Source organism: Bubalus kerabau, unplaced genomic scaffold, assembly GCF_029407905.1.
Source record: "Bubalus kerabau isolate K-KA32 ecotype Philippines breed swamp buffalo unplaced genomic scaffold, PCC_UOA_SB_1v2 scaffold_83, whole genome shotgun sequence".
NCBI lineage: Eukaryota > Metazoa > Chordata > Mammalia > Artiodactyla > Bovidae > Bubalus > Bubalus kerabau.
In genome coordinates, this window is record NW_026577937.1 from 283,709 (window position 1) to 305,435 (window position 21,727).

Here is a 21,727-nt window from a genome sequence, read left to right on the forward strand (position 1 = left end):
GATGCGTAAGCATTTCGCAGACAAACCTTGAGCTAAGCAATGCCTTTGTTCCTAAGGAAATGTTTGTCTTAAGCGATGTACATATCCTATGGATTTCCGCTGGACTCTGGCTTCAGGTGGGTTCCCCCAATAGGCTCAGAAACGACTTGAACAAAACAGTATGTTTTCCTCCTACCTTGTTCTCCTCATCTATGTTAAGGAAATGGTATAGTTGCCTGGAATACTGCCTTTCTTCAAGATTCATGTCAATCAGTTTTTGGCCCCGGAGGACTCACCTGCTGCCAATGTGACCTCAAGGCATGTCGTGGGGGAGGGGCCTGGTGCCATTCCCGGAGACAGTGCCTTTCTTTCCTGAGCTGACTGCTAGTGCCTGTAGAATATCTGGCTAGAGCCCAGCAGGGCGTACACCCCGCCTCAAGTCTAAGTCAGCAGCTTTCTCTATCTCTTTTATACTTTAATAACAGTTGATGGCACAAAAGCTCTGAGCGATCAACTCATATCGAATCTTCATTTCAGATTGAAGATGCATTCCATGGGATTGCCATCTTAAGTCTTTCCATCGTTATGGAATATCTGTCCATGTATTCAGGATAGTTTTCAGCCAGGGTGTATAAGTTCCAGCGTGCCGGTCTTGTCATCGTCATTACATCCATGGCAAAGTGTGGTATTCATGTTGACATTATTGAAAGGGAATTTTTTTAATTTCCTTTTCAGATTATTATCTGCTAATGTATACAGAGAAAACTGTGTAATCATTCGTTTTTATCAGTTTGGACAGCTTGAGAGTTGTCTTTAATTTCTTTCCTTTCTTATACTTTAGGATTTTCCGGGCACATACATGTACTGCCTCACCCCTAATCTCAGTCATGTGTGCAAAGAACTTCTGTCCTTTTATTTGTTTATTTATTTGTTGCAACATTGAATTCGTTTGGACTATGCTGGGTCTCTGCTGCAAGATGGAAGTCGCTAGGACCTCTGGACTGCAGTCTGCCATCTCTTACTGACCTCTTGTTGACCTCTGCAGAATCCTGGTTGGTGGGAGCTTGTTAGTTCCTTGTTCCTTACCAGGACCTCCTGTGGTAAGTGTTTTCTCTTCTCTGTTGCCTGGTAAGGGTGGATGGTCATTGGCATCCCAAAGCTAGCTAGAAGTCAGTGATTTAGGCAGGCTTGCGCATAGATATGGGAGAAGGCAATGGCACCCCACTCCAGGACTCTTGCGTGGAAAATCCCATGGACGGAGGAGCCTGGTAGGCTGCAGTCCATGGGGTCGCTAAGAGTCGGACACCACTGAGCGACTTCACGTTCACTTTTCACTTTCATGCATGGGAGGAGGAAATGGCAACCCCCTCCAGTGTTCTTGCCTAGAGAACCCCAGGAACTGCGGGGCCTGGTGGGCTGCCGTCTACGGGGTCGCACAGAGCCGGACACGACTGAAGCGACTTAGCAGCGGCGGCGGCGGCGGCGGCGGCAGCAGCAGCAGAAGCAGTGCATCGATATCAAAAGGGTTGAGAACAGTCAGGTAGGATCACATATGTCACCGTGAAACACTACTTCTCCACGTAGCCAAAGCTAACCAAAGATTTCTGTTCTAGGTCCACCTAGAAGAGATCACTTAAGAGGTAAAGAAACTGAAACTCCATTAGCAAAGGCAGTTCCACATCTCAAGAAAACTTGTGCTAGGCACAGAACTCTTTTCTGGGGGTCCACTTTCCCTACCACCTCCTTATCCCATTCTGTACCCATTCCTTTGCTTCTCCCATCCTGAAACTGCCGCCTGTAAGACAGAACTACTTCGTTTTCCTTCCTCAAGTGCCATTGCATTCCACATACCTTCTTGTAATAACAAGTCATACATTTCCCTTCAGCAACCAAGAACTGACTTTTATACTGGCATTCGATATAGCGCGCCACCCCCCACCAACAAGAACAGAAGAGAACAAAACAAAACAATTGCTTTCTTACATTTAACATGTCAGGATGGTGCCAGACACTATTCATGGAGAGTCAAAAATCTCTTTTGTTTCTGTGTAAAAGGGAGGTCCGTTCAAGTCGTGAGTGTTTCAGAACTTTCATTTCTTTGGAAATGACCTAGCTATGAAATACACTGTCGTCACTTAGTTTAGCACAAGGATAGAAACTCGGGGAACCAAAACACCTGGAGAAACGTTTTTCAGTTCAGTTCAGTTCAGTTGCTCAGTCGTGTCTGACTCTTTGGGACCCGGTGGCCTGCAGGATGCCAGGCTTCCGTGTCCGTCACCAAGTCCAGGGGCTTGCTCAAACTCATCTCCATCAGGTCAGTGATGCCATCCAACCATTTTATCCTCTGTCGTCCCCTTCTCCTCTGCCTTCAATCAAGACTATGAGAGGCAGATATTTTAGAGTATAATCATTGTTAAGAGTTTGTCTAAAAGCTCATATCACATTTACGTTTTTTTCTTTTGATGTTGTCGTTTCCAGGTACTTTCTTGCTGACAGGCTTGTGACAGATATAACAATAGAGCAATTTTTACCTCAAAGGAAACCTAGGCACTATGAACATGTTGTGCTTAATGTTGTTGACTCTTAGACATGTCTATAGTGGAGGAGCAAAACCAAAAATACTAGATATTTCATATTGACTAGTTCCCAGTTCACGGGACTCTGACGTTCATTTAGGTCAATGTTTTCTTGTATTTCCAGCGGTTTGATTTGGAAGCGCTGCCTTGTCTTGAGACCATTGAAATCAGAACTCAGAACTTGAGCAATATTATCAAAAACCACAAGGCTCACACTGACACATACCTAAATCCAGAGAGAGAGACAAGACATCTTCCAGTTTTCCGCCTGAGATTTAAAATATTTCTTTGAGCCGGTCTCCTGGGGAGTGGGGGATGGGGGTGGGGGTGGGGGTGGCAGCGAGGCAGGCTTGGGTAACAAGCTAATTGTTGGTCATTGCATATGCAAAGAACCAGCTTTCCCGGTTCCAAGGAAAAAAGTTTCCTTGGTAACCAACTTTGTCTGGTTCTATAGACTCTCATGGCCCTCCTAGGTCAGGTCACCTTGCCTTGCTGTAGTCCTCGTTTGATCCCTAAATCATAGACAGCTTGGATTGTCCCTGTGGGGTGGATGTATTGTCCTCCTGTTTGAACTGGCGGCAGTAGCCAGAGCCTCTCCTGGAACCGGGCGTGGGGGCGGGGCTCACCGGGAGCCCCCGGTGAAGGTGAGCAGCGCGCCGCGCCAGGAGTGGGGCGAACCCTGGCGGCGTGGGTCGGGGTTCCGGTGGGGAGGGGGTGGGGGGCGGTCTCAGTTGTGTTCTCCGGGGTCCCCACTGCGGCTGGGAAGGCAACGGGAGCGCGGCAGGGGCGGGGCGAACCCGGGCGGCGCGGGGCGGGGTCCGGTCTCGGCTGGGGTCGGCTCCTGGCGGGGGTGGGGGAGGGCTTCCCAGTTGTGCTCTCGGGGGTCGCCATTGCGGCTGGGCACGCCCATTTCGTGCGCTCCTGGGTCCCCAAGGATCGGCATCCAGTGGGCGCAGCGGAGGGGTGCGGACCACGGGTCAGGGCACTGGGACTGCGTGGAGCAGGGAACCACGTATTCCGCCCTCTGTTGGCACATTCTCGGAGCTCCCCCACCTGGCGGTCGCAGAAAGGCCTCGCCTTTGGGGTCAAGGCCTTTACCGCTCCACCCCTCTGCTGAAAAATCTCCGAGTCTGCGCGGGTTTCCCAAGCAGCCTAGTGTCCGCTGGAAGTCCAAGGGACAGAACCCTGAATCTTGGCTGGCTGGCCCAGCCCTGCTTCTGGCACTTTGTAGGCCAGCGGGCCCTGGAGCACCTGCTGGGAGGGGAAAGGGAAGGGCCCACGAATTGCACCCTAGAAACTTAGTAGGGTGCATGGATTTCAAACCCTGGTGGCCGCCCAGGCAGCAAAGAAGGGGGGAGGGCATCTTGCTGCCCTTTCATGGCCGAATCTGTGGCTGTCCTGCTGCGTGGGCCTTTTCAAGGGGACCTTGTGCAATAAAAGTTTGGTATTTTGGAACTGAATGATTAGAACTTGTAAAAAGTTTAAATTATGTGGTGGTGTAATTCAACACAAAACCAAACCAAACCAAGCTCCAAGTGTTTGGCACAGGGAGGTTTCAATATTGAAGGCCTGTTTTCCTTCCACTGTGGCATTCTATCAAGAAGTGTGCGGGATTTTTTTTTTTTTTTTTTTTAAAGAAAAGTGTTCGAAGTGAGGGAAACAGGAAACCCAGAGGTGCCCCTGTAGTTTGGGGAAGGCCTTAGGAGGTCACTTGGAAATGCTGCTGGCTGTGGGGAAAGGGGGAAGATGGGCTGTGCAGGCTTGTCCTTTGCATGCATGTTCTTGTGTGTGGAAACCCAACTCGGAGCCATCTCCTGATGCGTAAGCATTTCGCAGACAAACCTTGAGCTAAGCAATGCCTTTGTTCCTAAGGAAATGTTTGTCTTAAGCGATGTACATATCCTATGGATTTCCGCTGGACTCTGGCTTCAGGTGGGTTCCCCCAATAGGCTCAGAAACGACTTGAACAAAACAGTATGTTTTCCTCCTACCTTGTTCTCCTCATCTATGTTAAGGAAATGGTATAGTTGCCTGGAATACTGCCTTTCTTCAAGATTCATGTCAATCAGTTTTTGGCCCCGGAGGACTCACCTGCTGCCAATGTGACCTCAAGGCATGTCGTGGGGGAGGGGCCTGGTGCCATTCCCGGAGACAGTGCCTTTCTTTCCTGAGCTGACTGCTAGTGCCTGTAGAATATCTGGCTAGAGCCCAGCAGGGCGTACACCCCGCCTCAAGTCTAAGTCAGCAGCTTTCTCTATCTCTTTTATACTTTAATAACAGTTGATGGCACAAAAGCTCTGAGCGATCAACTCATATCGAATCTTCATTTCAGATTGAAGATGCATTCCATGGGATTGCCATCTTAAGTCTTTCCATCGTTATGGAATATCTGTCCATGTATTCAGGATAGTTTTCAGCCAGGGTGTATAAGTTCCAGCGTGCCGGTCTTGTCATCGTCATTACATCCATGGCAAAGTGTGGTATTCATGTTGACATTATTGAAAGGGAATTTTTTTAATTTCCTTTTCAGATTATTATCTGCTAATGTATACAGAGAAAACTGTGTAATCATTCGTTTTTATCAGTTTGGACAGCTTGAGAGTTGTCTTTAATTTCTTTCCTTTCTTATACTTTAGGATTTTCCGGGCACATACATGTACTGCCTCACCCCTAATCTCAGTCATGTGTGCAAAGAACTTCTGTCCTTTTATTTGTTTATTTATTTGTTGCAACATTGAATTCGTTTGGACTATGCTGGGTCTCTGCTGCAAGATGGAAGTCGCTAGGACCTCTGGACTGCAGTCTGCCATCTCTTACTGACCTCTTGTTGACCTCTGCAGAATCCTGGTTGGTGGGAGCTTGTTAGTTCCTTGTTCCTTACCAGGACCTCCTGTGGTAAGTGTTTTCTCTTCTCTGTTGCCTGGTAAGGGTGGATGGTCATTGGCATCCCAAAGCTAGCTAGAAGTCAGTGATTTAGGCAGGCTTGCGCATAGATATGGGAGAAGGCAATGGCACCCCACTCCAGGACTCTTGCGTGGAAAATCCCATGGACGGAGGAGCCTGGTAGGCTGCAGTCCATGGGGTCGCTAAGAGTCGGACACCACTGAGCGACTTCACGTTCACTTTTCACTTTCATGCATGGGAGGAGGAAATGGCAACCCCCTCCAGTGTTCTTGCCTAGAGAACCCCAGGAACTGCGGGGCCTGGTGGGCTGCCGTCTACGGGGTCGCACAGAGCCGGACACGACTGAAGCGACTTAGCAGCGGCGGCGGCGGCGGCGGCGGCGGCGGCAGCAGCAGCAGAAGCAGTGCATCGATATCAAAAGGGTTGAGAACAGTCAGGTAGGATCACATATGTCACCGTGAAACACTACTTCTCCACGTAGCCAAAGCTAACCAAAGATTTCTGTTCTAGGTCCACCTAGAAGAGATCACTTAAGAGGTAAAGAAACTGAAACTCCATTAGCAAAGGCAGTTCCACATCTCAAGAAAACTTGTGCTAGGCACAGAACTCTTTTCTGGGGGTCCACTTTCCCTACCACCTCCTTATCCCATTCTGTACCCATTCCTTTGCTTCTCCCATCCTGAAACTGCCGCCTGTAAGACAGAACTACTTCGTTTTCCTTCCTCAAGTGCCATTGCATTCCACATACCTTCTTGTAATAACAAGTCATACATTTCCCTTCAGCAACCAAGAACTGACTTTTATACTGGCATTCGATATAGCGCGCCACCCCCCACCAACAAGAACAGAAGAGAACAAAACAAAACAATTGCTTTCTTACATTTAACATGTCAGGATGGTGCCAGACACTATTCATGGAGAGTCAAAAATCTCTTTTGTTTCTGTGTAAAAGGGAGGTCCGTTCAAGTCGTGAGTGTTTCAGAACTTTCATTTCTTTGGAAATGACCTAGCTATGAAATACACTGTCGTCACTTAGTTTAGCACAAGGATAGAAACTCGGGGAACCAAAACACCTGGAGAAACGTTTTTCAGTTCAGTTCAGTTCAGTTGCTCAGTCGTGTCTGACTCTTTGGGACCCGGTGGCCTGCAGGATGCCAGGCTTCCGTGTCCGTCACCAAGTCCAGGGGCTTGCTCAAACTCATCTCCATCAGGTCAGTGATGCCATCCAACCATTTTATCCTCTGTCGTCCCCTTCTCCTCTGCCTTCAATCAAGACTATGAGAGGCAGATATTTTAGAGTATAATCATTGTTAAGAGTTTGTCTAAAAGCTCATATCACATTTACGTTTTTTTCTTTTGATGTTGTCGTTTCCAGGTACTTTCTTGCTGACAGGCTTGTGACAGATATAACAATAGAGCAATTTTTACCTCAAAGGAAACCTAGGCACTATGAACATGTTGTGCTTAATGTTGTTGACTCTTAGACATGTCTATAGTGGAGGAGCAAAACCAAAAATACTAGATATTTCATATTGACTAGTTCCCAGTTCACGGGACTCTGACGTTCATTTAGGTCAATGTTTTCTTGTATTTCCAGCGGTTTGATTTGGAAGCGCTGCCTTGTCTTGAGACCATTGAAATCAGAACTCAGAACTTGAGCAATATTATCAAAAACCACAAGGCTCACACTGACACATACCTAAATCCAGAGAGAGAGACAAGACATCTTCCAGTTTTCCGCCTGAGATTTAAAATATTTCTTTGAGCCGGTCTCCTGGGGAGTGGGGGATGGGGGTGGGGGTGGGGGTGGCAGCGAGGCAGGCTTGGGTAACAAGCTAATTGTTGGTCATTGCATATGCAAAGAACCAGCTTTCCCGGTTCCAAGGAAAAAAGTTTCCTTGGTAACCAACTTTGTCTGGTTCTATAGACTCTCATGGCCCTCCTAGGTCAGGTCACCTTGCCTTGCTGTAGTCCTCGTTTGATCCCTAAATCATAGACAGCTTGGATTGTCCCTGTGGGGTGGATGTATTGTCCTCCTGTTTGAACTGGCGGCAGTAGCCAGAGCCTCTCCTGGAACCGGGCGTGGGGGCGGGGCTCACCGGGAGCCCCCGGTGAAGGTGAGCAGCGCGCCGCGCCAGGAGTGGGGCGAACCCTGCCGGCGTGGGTCGGGGTTCCGGTGGGGAGGGGGTGGGGGGCGGTCTCAGTTGTGTTCTCCGGGGTCCCCACTGCGGCTGGGAAGGCAACGGGAGCGCGGCAGGGGCGGGGCGAACCCGGGCGGCGCGGGGCGGGGTCCGGTCTCGGCTGGGGTCGGCTCCTGGCGGGGGTGGGGGAGGGCTTCCCAGTTGTGCTCTCGGGGGTCGCCATTGCGGCTGGGCACGCCCATTTCGTGCGCTCCTGGGTCCCCAAGGATCGGCATCCAGTGGGCGCAGCGGAGGGGTGCGGACCACGGGTCAGGGCACTGGGACTGCGTGGAGCAGGGAACCACGTATTCCGCCCTCTGTTGGCACATTCTCGGAGCTCCCCCACCTGGCGGTCGCAGAAAGGCCTCGCCTTTGGGGTCAAGGCCTTTACCGCTCCACCCCTCTGCTGAAAAATCTCCGAGTCTGCGCGGGTTTCCCAAGCAGCCTAGTGTCCGCTGGAAGTCCAAGGGACAGAACCCTGAATCTTGGCTGGCTGGCCCAGCCCTGCTTCTGGCACTTTGTAGGCCAGCGGGCCCTGGAGCACCTGCTGGGAGGGGAAAGGGAAGGGCCCACGAATTGCACCCTAGAAACTTAGTAGGGTGCATGGATTTCAAACCCTGGTGGCCGCCCAGGCAGCAAAGAAGGGGGGAGGGCATCTTGCTGCCCTTTCATGGCCGAATCTGTGGCTGTCCTGCTGCGTGGGCCTTTTCAAGGGGACCTTGTGCAATAAAAGTTTGGTATTTTGGAACTGAATGATTAGAACTTGTAAAAAGTTTAAATTATGTGGTGGTGTAATTCAACACAAAACCAAACCAAACCAAGCTCCAAGTGTTTGGCACAGGGAGGTTTCAATATTGAAGGCCTGTTTTCCTTCCACTGTGGCATTCTATCAAGAAGTGTGCGGGATTTTTTTTTTTTTTTTTTTTAAAGAAAAGTGTTCGAAGTGAGGGAAACAGGAAACCCAGAGGTGCCCCTGTAGTTTGGGGAAGGCCTTAGGAGGTCACTTGGAAATGCTGCTGGCTGTGGGGAAAGGGGGAAGATGGGCTGTGCAGGCTTGTCCTTTGCATGCATGTTCTTGTGTGTGGAAACCCAACTCGGAGCCATCTCCTGATGCGTAAGCATTTCGCAGACAAACCTTGAGCTAAGCAATGCCTTTGTTCCTAAGGAAATGTTTGTCTTAAGCGATGTACATATCCTATGGATTTCCGCTGGACTCTGGCTTCAGGTGGGTTCCCCCAATAGGCTCAGAAACGACTTGAACAAAACAGTATGTTTTCCTCCTACCTTGTTCTCCTCATCTATGTTAAGGAAATGGTATAGTTGCCTGGAATACTGCCTTTCTTCAAGATTCATGTCAATCAGTTTTTGGCCCCGGAGGACTCACCTGCTGCCAATGTGACCTCAAGGCATGTCGTGGGGGAGGGGCCTGGTGCCATTCCCGGAGACAGTGCCTTTCTTTCCTGAGCTGACTGCTAGTGCCTGTAGAATATCTGGCTAGAGCCCAGCAGGGCGTACACCCCGCCTCAAGTCTAAGTCAGCAGCTTTCTCTATCTCTTTTATACTTTAATAACAGTTGATGGCACAAAAGCTCTGAGCGATCAACTCATATCGAATCTTCATTTCAGATTGAAGATGCATTCCATGGGATTGCCATCTTAAGTCTTTCCATCGTTATGGAATATCTGTCCATGTATTCAGGATAGTTTTCAGCCAGGGTGTATAAGTTCCAGCGTGCCGGTCTTGTCATCGTCATTACATCCATGGCAAAGTGTGGTATTCATGTTGACATTATTGAAAGGGAATTTTTTTAATTTCCTTTTCAGATTATTATCTGCTAATGTATACAGAGAAAACTGTGTAATCATTCGTTTTTATCAGTTTGGACAGCTTGAGAGTTGTCTTTAATTTCTTTCCTTTCTTATACTTTAGGATTTTCCGGGCACATACATGTACTGCCTCACCCCTAATCTCAGTCATGTGTGCAAAGAACTTCTGTCCTTTTATTTGTTTATTTATTTGTTGCAACATTGAATTCGTTTGGACTATGCTGGGTCTCTGCTGCAAGATGGAAGTCGCTAGGACCTCTGGACTGCAGTCTGCCATCTCTTACTGACCTCTTGTTGACCTCTGCAGAATCCTGGTTGGTGGGAGCTTGTTAGTTCCTTGTTCCTTACCAGGACCTCCTGTGGTAAGTGTTTTCTCTTCTCTGTTGCCTGGTAAGGGTGGATGGTCATTGGCATCCCAAAGCTAGCTAGAAGTCAGTGATTTAGGCAGGCTTGCGCATAGATATGGGAGAAGGCAATGGCACCCCACTCCAGGACTCTTGCGTGGAAAATCCCATGGACGGAGGAGCCTGGTAGGCTGCAGTCCATGGGGTCGCTAAGAGTCGGACACCACTGAGCGACTTCACGTTCACTTTTCACTTTCATGCATGGGAGGAGGAAATGGCAACCCCCTCCAGTGTTCTTGCCTAGAGAACCCCAGGAACTGCGGGGCCTGGTGGGCTGCCGTCTACGGGGTCGCACAGAGCCGGACACGACTGAAGCGACTTAGCAGCGGCGGCGGCGGCGGCGGCGGCGGCGGCAGCAGCAGCAGAAGCAGTGCATCGATATCAAAAGGGTTGAGAACAGTCAGGTAGGATCACATATGTCACCGTGAAACACTACTTCTCCACGTAGCCAAAGCTAACCAAAGATTTCTGTTCTAGGTCCACCTAGAAGAGATCACTTAAGAGGTAAAGAAACTGAAACTCCATTAGCAAAGGCAGTTCCACATCTCAAGAAAACTTGTGCTAGGCACAGAACTCTTTTCTGGGGGTCCACTTTCCCTACCACCTCCTTATCCCATTCTGTACCCATTCCTTTGCTTCTCCCATCCTGAAACTGCCGCCTGTAAGACAGAACTACTTCGTTTTCCTTCCTCAAGTGCCATTGCATTCCACATACCTTCTTGTAATAACAAGTCATACATTTCCCTTCAGCAACCAAGAACTGACTTTTATACTGGCATTCGATATAGCGCGCCACCCCCCACCAACAAGAACAGAAGAGAACAAAACAAAACAATTGCTTTCTTACATTTAACATGTCAGGATGGTGCCAGACACTATTCATGGAGAGTCAAAAATCTCTTTTGTTTCTGTGTAAAAGGGAGGTCCGTTCAAGTCGTGAGTGTTTCAGAACTTTCATTTCTTTGGAAATGACCTAGCTATGAAATACACTGTCGTCACTTAGTTTAGCACAAGGATAGAAACTCGGGGAACCAAAACACCTGGAGAAACGTTTTTCAGTTCAGTTCAGTTCAGTTGCTCAGTCGTGTCTGACTCTTTGGGACCCGGTGGCCTGCAGGATGCCAGGCTTCCGTGTCCGTCACCAAGTCCAGGGGCTTGCTCAAACTCATCTCCATCAGGTCAGTGATGCCATCCAACCATTTTATCCTCTGTCGTCCCCTTCTCCTCTGCCTTCAATCAAGACTATGAGAGGCAGATATTTTAGAGTATAATCATTGTTAAGAGTTTGTCTAAAAGCTCATATCACATTTACGTTTTTTTCTTTTGATGTTGTCGTTTCCAGGTACTTTCTTGCTGACAGGCTTGTGACAGATATAACAATAGAGCAATTTTTACCTCAAAGGAAACCTAGGCACTATGAACATGTTGTGCTTAATGTTGTTGACTCTTAGACATGTCTATAGTGGAGGAGCAAAACCAAAAATACTAGATATTTCATATTGACTAGTTCCCAGTTCACGGGACTCTGACGTTCATTTAGGTCAATGTTTTCTTGTATTTCCAGCGGTTTGATTTGGAAGCGCTGCCTTGTCTTGAGACCATTGAAATCAGAACTCAGAACTTGAGCAATATTATCAAAAACCACAAGGCTCACACTGACACATACCTAAATCCAGAGAGAGAGACAAGACATCTTCCAGTTTTCCGCCTGAGATTTAAAATATTTCTTTGAGCCGGTCTCCTGGGGAGTGGGGGATGGGGGTGGGGGTGGGGGTGGCAGCGAGGCAGGCTTGGGTAACAAGCTAATTGTTGGTCATTGCATATGCAAAGAACCAGCTTTCCCGGTTCCAAGGAAAAAAGTTTCCTTGGTAACCAACTTTGTCTGGTTCTATAGACTCTCATGGCCCTCCTAGGTCAGGTCACCTTGCCTTGCTGTAGTCCTCGTTTGATCCCTAAATCATAGACAGCTTGGATTGTCCCTGTGGGGTGGATGTATTGTCCTCCTGTTTGAACTGGCGGCAGTAGCCAGAGCCTCTCCTGGAACCGGGCGTGGGGGCGGGGCTCACCGGGAGCCCCCGGTGAAGGTGAGCAGCGCGCCGCGCCAGGAGTGGGGCGAACCCTGGCGGCGTGGGTCGGGGTTCCGGTGGGGAGGGGGTGGGGGGCGGTCTCAGTTGTGTTCTCCGGGGTCCCCACTGCGGGTGGGAAGGCAACGGGAGCGCGGCAGGGGCGGGGCGAACCCGGGCGGCGCGGGGCGGGGTCCGGTCTCGGCTGGGGTCGGCTCCTGGCGGGGGTGGGGGAGGGCTTCCCAGTTGTGCTCTCGGGGGTCGCCATTGCGGCTGGGCACGCCCATTTCGTGCGCTCCTGGGTCCCCAAGGATCGGCATCCAGTGGGCGCAGCGGAGGGGTGCGGACCACGGGTCAGGGCACTGGGACTGCGTGGAGCAGGGAACCACGTATTCCGCCCTCTGTTGGCACATTCTCGGAGCTCCCCCACCTGGCGGTCGCAGAAAGGCCTCGCCTTTGGGGTCAAGGCCTTTACCGCTCCACCCCTCTGCTGAAAAAATCTCCGAGTCTGCGCGGGTTTCCCAAGCAGCCTAGTGTCCGCTGGAAGTCCAAGGGACAGAACCCTGAATCTTGGCTGGCTGGCCCAGCCCTGCTTCTGGCACTTTGTAGGCCAGCGGGCCCTGGAGCACCTGCTGGGAGGGGAAAGGGAAGGGTCCACGAATTGCACCCTAGAAACTTAGTAGGGTGCATGGATTTCAAACCCTGGTGGCCGCCCAGGCAGCAAAGAAGGGGGGAGGGCATCTTGCTGCCCTTTCATGGCCGAATCTGTGGCTGTCCTGCTGTGTGGGCCTTTTCAAGGGGACCTTGTGCAATAAAAGTTTGGTATTTTGGAACTGAATGATTAGAACTTGTAAAAAGTTTAAATTATGTGGTGGTGTAATTCAACACAAAACCAAACCAAACCAAGCTCCAAGTGTTTGGCACAGGGAGGTTTCAATATTGAAGGCCTGTTTTCCTTCCACTGTGGCATTCTATCAAGAAGTGTGCGGGATTTTTTTTTTTTTTTTAAAGAAAAGTGTTCGAAGTGAGGGAAACAGGAAACCCAGAGGTGCCCCTGTAGTTTGGGGAAGGCCTTAGGAGGTCACTTGGAAATGCTGCTGGCTGTGGGGGAGGGGGGCAGATGGGCTGTGCAGGCTTGTCCTTTGCATGCATGTTCTTGTGTGTGGAAACCCAACTCGGAGCCATCTCCTGATGCGTAAGCATTTCGCAGACAAACCTTGAGCTAAGCAATGCCTTTGTTCCTAAGGAAATGTTTGTCTTAAGCGATGTACATATCCTATGGATTTCCGCTGGACTCTGGCTTCAGTTCGGTTCCCCCAATAGGCTCAGAAACGACTTGAACAAAACAGTATGTTTTCCTCCTACCTTGTTCTCCTCATCTATGTTAAGGAAATGCTATAGTTGCCTGGAATACTGCCTTTCTTCAAGATTCATGTCAATCAGTTTTTGGCCCCGGAGGACTCACCTGCTGCCAATGTGACCTCAAGGCATGTCGTGGGGGAGGGGCCTGGTGCCATTCCCTGAGACAGTGCCTTTCTTTCCTGAGCTGACTGCTAGTGCCTGTAGAATATCTGGCTAGAGCCCAGCAGGGCGTACACCCCGCCTCAAGTCTAAGTCAGCAGCTTTCTCTATCTCTTTTATACTTTAATAACAGTTGATGGCACAAAAGCTCTGAGCGATCAACTCATATCGAATCTTCATTTCAGATTGAAGATGCATTCCATGGGATTGCCATCTTAAGTCTTTCCATCGTTATGGAATATCTGTCCATGTATTCAGGATAGTTTTCAGCCAGGGTGTATAAGTTCCAGCGTGCCGGTCTTGTCATCGTCATTACATCCATGGCAAAGTGTGGTATTCATGTTGACATTATTGAAAGGGAATTTTTTTAATTTCCTTTTCAGATTATTATCTGCTAATGTATACAGAGAAAACTGTGTAATCATTCGCTTTTATCAGTTTGGACAGCTTGAGAGTTGTCTTTAATTTCTTTCCTTTCTTATACTTTAGGATTTTCCGGGCACATACATGTACTGCCTCACCCCTAATCTCAGTCATGTGTGCAAAGAACTTCTGTCCTTTTATTTGTTTATTGATTTGTTGCAACATTGAAATCGTTTGGACTATGCTGGGTCTCTGCTGCAAGATGGAATTCGCTAGGACCTCTGGACTGCAGTCTGCCATCTCTTACTGACCTCTTGTTGACCTCTGCAGAATCCTGGTTGGTGGGAGCTTGTTAGTTCCTTGTTCCTTACCAGGACCTCCTGTGGTAAGTGTTTTCTCTTCTCTGTTGCCTGGTAAGGGTGGATGGTCATTGGCATCCCAAAGCTAGCTAGAAGTCAATTATTTAGGCAGGCTTGTGCATAGATATGGGAGAAGGCAATGGCACCCCACTCCAGTACTCTTGCGTGGAAAATCCCATGGATGCAGGAGCCTGGTAGGCTGCAGTCCATGGGGTCGCTAAGAGTCGGACACCACTGAGCGACTTCACGTTCACTTTTCACTTTCATGCATGGGAGGAGGAAATGGCAACCCACTCCAGTGTTCTTGCCTAGAGAACCCCAGGAACTGCGGGGCTTGGTGGGCTGCCGTCTACGGGGTCGCACAGAGCCGGACACGACTGAAACGACTTAGCAGCGGTGGCGGCAGCGGCGGCAGCAGCAGCAGAAGCAGTGCATCGATATCAAAAGGGTTGAGAACAGTCAGGTAGGATCACATATGTCACCGTGAAACACTACTTCTCCACGTAGCCAAAGCTAACCAAAGATTTCTGTTCTAGGTCCACCTAGAAGAGATCACTTAAGAGGTAAAGAAACTGAAACTCCATTAGCAAAGGCAGTTCCACATCTCAAGAAAACTTGTGCTAGGCACAGAACTCTTTTCTGGGGGTCCACTTTCCCTACCACCTCCTTATCCCATTCTGTACCCATTCCTTTGCTTCTCCCATCCTGAAACTGCCGCCTGTAAGACAGAACTACTTCGTTTTCCTTCCTCAAGTGCCATTGCATTCCACATACCTTCTTGTAATAACAAGTCATACATTTCCCTTCAGCAACCAAGAACTGACTTTTATACTGGCATTCGATATAGCGCACCACCCCCCACCAACAAGAACAGAAGAGAACAAAACAAAACAATTGCTTTCTTACATTTAACATGTCAGGATGGTGCCAGACACTATTCATGGAGAGTCAAAAATCTCTTTTGTTTCTGTGTAAAAGGGAGGTCCGTTCAAGTCGTGAGTGTTTCAGAACTTTCATTTCTTTGGAAATGACCTAGCTATGAAATACACTGTCGTCACTTAGTTTAGCACAAGGATAGAAACTCGGGGAACCAAAACACCTGGAGAAACGTTTTTCAGTTCAGTTCAGTTCAGTTGCTCAGTCGTGTCCGACTCTTTGGGTCCCCGTGGCCTGCAGGACGCCAGGCTTCCGTGTCCGTCACCAACTCCAGGGGCTTGCTCAAACTCATGTCCATCGAGTCAGTGATGCCATCCAATCATCTGATCCTCTGTCGTCCCCTTCTCCTCTGCCTTCAATCAAGACTATGAGAGGCAGATATTTTAGAGTATAATTATTGTTAAGGGTTTGTCTAAAAGCTCATATCACATTTACATTTTTTACTTTTGTTGTTGCGTTTCCAGGTACTTTCTTGCTGACAGGCTTGTGACAGATATAACAATAGAGCAATTTTTACCTCAAAGGAAACCTAGGCACTATGAACATGTTGTGCTTAATGTTGTTGACTCTTAGACATGTCTATAGTGGAGGAGCAAAACCAAAAATACTAGATATTTCATATTGACTAGTTCCCAGTTCACGGGACTCTGACTTTCATTTAGGTCAATGTTTTCTTGTATTTCCAGCAGTTTGATTTGGAAGGGCTGCCTTGTCTTGAGGCCCTTGAAATCAGAACTCAGAACTTGAGTAATATTATCAAAAACCACAAGGCTCACACTGACACATACCTAAATCCAGAGAGACAGACAAGACATCTTCCAGTTTTCCACCTGAGATTTAAAATATTTCTTTGAGCAGGTCTTCTGGGGAGTGGGGTTGGAGGGGGTGGGGGTGGCAGCGAGGCAGGCTTGGGTAACAAGCTAATTGTTGGTCATTGCATATGCAAAGAACCAGCTTTCCGGGTTCCAAGGAAAAAAGTTTCCTTGGTAACCAACTTTGTCTGCTTTTATAGAATATCATGGCCCTCCTAGGTCAGGTCATCTTGCCTTTCTGTAGTCCTCGTTTGATCCCTAAATCAGAGACAGCTTGGATTGTCTCTGTGGGGTGGATATATTGTCCTCGTGTTTGACCTGGCGGCAGTAGCGAGGTCCGAGAGCCTCTCTTGGCACCGGGTGTGGGGGCGGGGCTCACCTGGAGCCCCTGGTGAAGGTGGGCAGTGCGCCAGGGGCGGGGCGAACCCGGGCGGCGCGGGTTGGGAATTGGGTTGTGGCGGGGATGGGGAGCGGTCCCAGTTGTGCTCTCAGGGGTCCCCACTGCGGCTGGGAAAGCACCGGGAGCGCGGGGCGGGGGTCGGCTCCTTGCGGGGGTGGCGGAGGGCTTCCCAGTTGTGCTCTCGGAGGTGGCTACTGCGGCTGGAAAAGCGCCGGGAGCGCACCCGGGGCTGGTTAAACCCGGGCTGCGCGGGTCGAGATTCTGATCGCTGTGACTTGGGGGTCGGTCTCAATTGTGCTCCCTGGGGTCGCCACTGCGGCTGGGAACCCGCTGGGAGCGCGGCAGGGGCGGGGCATACCCTGGCGGCATGGGGCGGTGGGTCCGGTCGCGGCGGGGGTCGGCTCCTGGCGGGGTGGTGGAGGGCTTCCCAGTTGTGCTCTCTGGGGTCGCCATTGCGGCTGGGCACGCCCATTTCGTGAGCTCCTGGGTCCCCAAGGATCTGCATCCAGTGGGCGCAGCGGAGGGGTGCGGACCACAGGTCAGGGCACTGGGACTGCGTGGAGCAGGGAACCACGTATTCCGCCCTCTGTTGGCACATTCTCGGAGCTCCCCAACCTGGCGGTCGCAGAAAGGCCTCGCCTTTGGGGTCAAGGCCTTTACCGCTCCACCCCTCTGCTGAAAAATCTCCGAGTCTGCGCGGGTTTCCCAAGCAGCCTAGTGTCCGCTTGGAGTCCAAGGGACAGAACCATGAACCCTGGCCGGCTGGCCCAGACCTGCTTCTGGCACTTTGTAGGCCAGCGGGCCCTGGAGCACCTGCTGGGATGGGAAAGGGAAGGGTCCGCGAATTGCACCGTAGAAACTTAGTAGGGTGCATGGATTTCAAACCCTGGTGGCCACTCAGGCAGCAAAGAAGGGGGGAGGGCACCTTGCTGCTCTTTCATGGCAGAATCTGTGGCTGTCCTGCTGCGTGAGCCTTTTCATAGGGACGTTGTGCAATAAAAATTTGGTGTTTTGGAACTGAATAATTAGAATGTGTAAACAGTTTAAATTATGTGGTGGTGTAATTCAAAACAAAACAAAACAAAAGCAAGCTCCAATTGTTTGGCACAGGGAGGTTTCAATATTGAAGGCCTGTTTTCCTTCCACTGTGGCATTCTATCAAGAAGTGTGAGAGTTTTGTTTTGTTTTATTTTTTTAAGAAATGTGTTCGAAGTGAGGGAAACAGGAAACCCAGAAGTGCCCCTGTAGTTTGGGGAAGGCCTTAGGAGGTCACTTGGAAATGCTGCTGGCTGTGGGGGAGGGGGGCAGATGGGCTGTGCAGGCTTGTCCTTTGCATGCATGTTCTTGTGTGTGGAAACCCAGCTTGGCGTCATCTTCTGATGTGTAAGAATTTTGCAGACAAACCTTGAAGTAAGCAATGCATTTGTTCCTAAGTAAATGTTTGTCTCAAGCGATGTAAATATCCTATTTTTTGTGCTAGACTCTGGCTTCAGGTCGGTTCCCCCAAAAGGCTCAAAAGCGACTTGAACAAAACAGTATGTTTTTCTCCTACCTTGTTCTCCTCATCTATGTTAAGGAAATGATAAATTTGCCTGGAATACTGCCTTTCTTCAAGATTCATGTCAATCAGTTTTTGGCCCCGGATGACTCACCTGCTGCCAATGTGACCTCAAGGCATGTCGTGGGGGAGGGGCCTGGTGCCATTCCCTGAGACAGTGCCTTTCTTTCCTGAGCTGACTGCTAGTGCCTGTAGAATATCTGGCTAGAGCCCAGCAGGGCGTACACCCCGCCTCATGTCTAAGTCAGCAGCTTTCTTTTATACTTTAATAACAATTGATGAGACAAAAGCTCTGAGCCATCAAATCATATCGAATCTTCATTTCAGATTGAAGATTCATTCCATGGTGTTGCCATCTTGTCTTTCCGTCATTATGGAATATCTGTCCATGTATTCAGGATAGTTTTCAGCCAGGGTGTATAATTTCCAGTGTGCCAGTCTTGTCATCCTCGTTACATCCATGGCAATGTATTTTATTCGTGTTGACATTATTGAAAGAGAATTTTTTTTAATTCCTTTTCAGAGCATTATCGGCTAATGTATACAGATTAAACTCTGTAATCATTCATTTTTATCAGTTTGGATAGCTTGAGAGTTGTCTTTAATTTCTTTACTTTCTCATACTTTAAGATTTTCCCGGCACATACATGTACTGCCTCACCCCTGACCTCAGTCATGTGTTCAAAGAACTTCTGTCCTTTTATTTATTTATTTATTTATTTATTTATTTATTTTTGTAACATTGAAATAATTTTAACTATGCTGTGTTTTGTTGCTAGATGGAAGTTGCTAGACCTCTGGTCTGCAGTCTCTCCCATCTCTTGCTGACCTCTTGCTGATCTGTGCAGAATCCTGGTTTGTGGGAGCTTTTTAGTTCCTTGTTCCTTACCAGGACCTCCTGTGGTAAGATGACTCATGCAGGTCTTTTCTCTTCTATTTTGTCTGGAAGGTTGGGTGGTCACTGGTTCAGTTAACAGAGTGTCTTTTGGTTCTCTGGAATAAGGTCCTTCACACGGTCAATGTATAAAATTGTAAAAGTCAATATTTGAAATAATGTATATTCCTATTTGGTAATTTGGCTTTTTTGTTGTGTGTTAGAACTCATCACCAGACCAAAAGTCATGGAGAGCTTTTGTTGTTTTCTCAAATTGTATAGTTTTTTAAATGGAATTCTGGTGTTAGTTGCAAAGTTTGTGCTTCTGTTCATTTCATTTTTTTTAATAAACAGTTATTTATTTCTAGTTGATTGATCACTGCTTTACAATATCGGTTTGATTTGTCATACATCCACGCGAACGAACCATAGACGTACTTGTGTCCCCTCGCTCTGGAAACTCCCTCCCACATCCCATCCATCCCCACCTCTCTAGGTTATTACAGAGCCCCAGTTTGAGTTCCCTGAGTCCTAACAGCAAATCCCACTGGTTGTCTACTTACAAATGTTGGTGTACATGCATCCATGTTGCTCTCTCCATTCCCCACCCTGGTCCGTAAGTCTGTCCTCTATGTCTGCATCTCCGGTGCTGCTATGTGAACAGATTCGTCAGACCCATCCTTCTCGATTCCATGTTTTCCTCTTTCTGACTGACTTGCCTGTTTAATACGCTCTCGGTTCATCCCCTTCCTTAGAGCGGACTCAAATATGTTCCTTTTTATGGCTGCATTCCATCCAGGCTCTGACTGTTCCTTAGCCGTGTTTTGAGGAGGGTCATGGAGCCATTGTGCTCCATTTCAGTTTGGGCTTCCAGTCTGAGTGCTCACAGCAGAGCTGCTTGTGGGTGAGCCCTCTGAGGTCTGTGAGCATGGGGCTGCCCGCTCTTCCCTGGTGGGAGCTCTGTCTCCTCAGGACCCTCAGGACTCGGGCTCTGGGGTTATGGGGCTGCATCCCAGCTGAGAGGAGAGGGGTTGCCTCAGTGCCCGCCAGCAGGGAGACGCTGCAAGAGGGGAAAATGAGGACGAAGTAGATGTTTCCTGTGTCCAGCTGAGCGCTGACCGGAGGTCCATCTCAGAGCACTCGGGGGGTGGGGGTGGGGGTGGGGAGAGCTCCATGTACAAATGGCAGGTTTTCAGTTCGATTTCTGTTCGATGGCCTAGAGGATGACCTTCGCAGATGTTCTTCTGAGTAGTTGGCCAGTTTTCCTGTCCCTGTTTCTTCAGAAGAGTGTCCTTTCCTCTTGGCTCATTCGTTTGATTTTCATGAACTGACCATGTCCATGTGGGTTCACTCCTGGGCTCTCTCTTCTTTCCTGGAGTCCCTGTGTCTGTGTTCCTGCCAGTTCTTCACTGTGGTGGTTACTACAGGGCCGTGCTGTAGTTTGAAGTCGGAGAGGAAGATATCTCCAGCAGTGATCTTCTTTCTCAGAGTCTTCTTGGCCCTTTAAGGTCCTGTTCAATATTAGCAGCCTACTAGTAGGAGTATTTCTGTTTCTGTGAAAAGGCCATTGAATATCATTTTGTGATGGCAGTCAGTGTATTTGTTGATGGCTTTGTTTGAAATGGGCATTTGAATTCCTCTTGTTCCAGTGTTTGAGCGTGGTGTCGTTTTCTGTTTATTTGTGTTTTCTTTGGTTTCTTTATCAGTGCTTTCTAGTTTTCTGACTACTGGTCTTTTATGTCCTTGATTAAGTTTGTTGCTAGATGTTTTATTCTTTTGGGTGCAATTATAAGTGAGATTTTCTTAATGTTTGTTTCTGTTTGTTATTAGTTTATAGAAACGCAAGTGATTTTTATATATTGATTGGGATTGTAAGTTGTAGTAGTTTCTATGATTGTAAATTGATCGAAAATTATTCAACTTTACTGAATGTAGTCTAACAACTTTTTGTGAAGTTATGGGGAACATTTTATTTGCAAAATCTGTTTGTTCTGCAGACCCAAGGCACAGTGGTTACTAATAGACTTCCCACAGTACTTCTTCATTCCATGTGGACTCCTACAAGGACAGTGGAGCATCACAGCTTCCCTTGAACTTCGCCTGGGTAAGTCTGAACTCTATAGAAAATTTTCTGCCTGTCTAATTCGATTTTCTTTTATGGTATCGACTTGTTTGTTTTGAAACATAATTTCCTTTCTGGGTAAAATGTACAGAAAACTCCTAGCAAAGGGAAAAAGTGCTCGCATTTGCCACATCATCTAAATCACTCTATGTGTTTTATTCAAAGTGGGTGCATTCTCCTGCAGAACCTCCACATAATCTCCAAAATCAGGACATCATTTGGTTTCTGCACTATAATGTAATCCACAGCCCCACTTCCCTTTCAGCAGTTGTTCAATTGTATGAATATATCTTTTCTTCCCACCCCCCCCCCCTTTTTTTTTAGGAATGCTATGGAGATGTACGTTGATTTGGACAAACTTGATGGACTTAGAGCAGACGGTGAATATGGGATCTGTGTGGCCTTTTCTATATGGATATTTTTCGCTAAAGATGGTTTTAATGTTTATTCATGTTATAAAATGTGTGAATCCTGCATTCTTTTTTTTTCTCCATAGTAATTAAAAATAAATAACATGCCATTTACCATTTAGCTATTTGTAAGCATACAGTGTTGTAGTATGAACTCCCTTTCCTTGTTTTGCACACCGGTTTATTATGTGTACCTCATGCGTGCTTTGAAGAAACTCAGGAAACTGAGTCAGTGACTGAAATGGCCCAAGATATCACGTTAGATACCATCTTCATCTAAAACCAAACCAGGGGCTTCCTGGTGGTCCAGTAGCTAAGACTGGACACTCCCAAAGAAGGTGACCCAGGTTCAACCCCTTTTCCGAGAACTAGATCTCCCATGCCACAACGCAGAGTTGCATCCTTTACCTAAATATCTGGCTGGCTTCAATGAAGGTCGA

The 21,727-nt window shown here is 48.3% G+C and overlaps 1 long non-coding RNA gene across 12 annotated transcripts in view; it reads left to right on the top strand.

Moving 5' to 3' along the window:
* The window catches only part of LOC129641161 (uncharacterized), a 62,732-nt gene extending 41,328 nt beyond the window's left edge, over positions 1–21,404 (top strand). For 5 of the 12 annotated variants that reach the window (XR_008709117.1, XR_008709124.1, XR_008709126.1 and 2 more), the window contains exons 2-3: positions 20,753–20,859; positions 21,202–21,404. This is a non-coding gene — a long non-coding RNA (uncharacterized LOC129641161). Of the gene's footprint in view, positions 1–10,049; positions 10,274–14,146; positions 14,202–14,619; positions 14,639–18,660; positions 18,785–20,752; positions 20,860–21,201 lie in introns of those variants that run through there. The other 7 variants (XR_008709121.1, XR_008709116.1, XR_008709120.1 and 4 more) reach the window with 4 other exon arrangements.
* Positions 21,405–21,727: the final 323 nt, after the last annotated feature.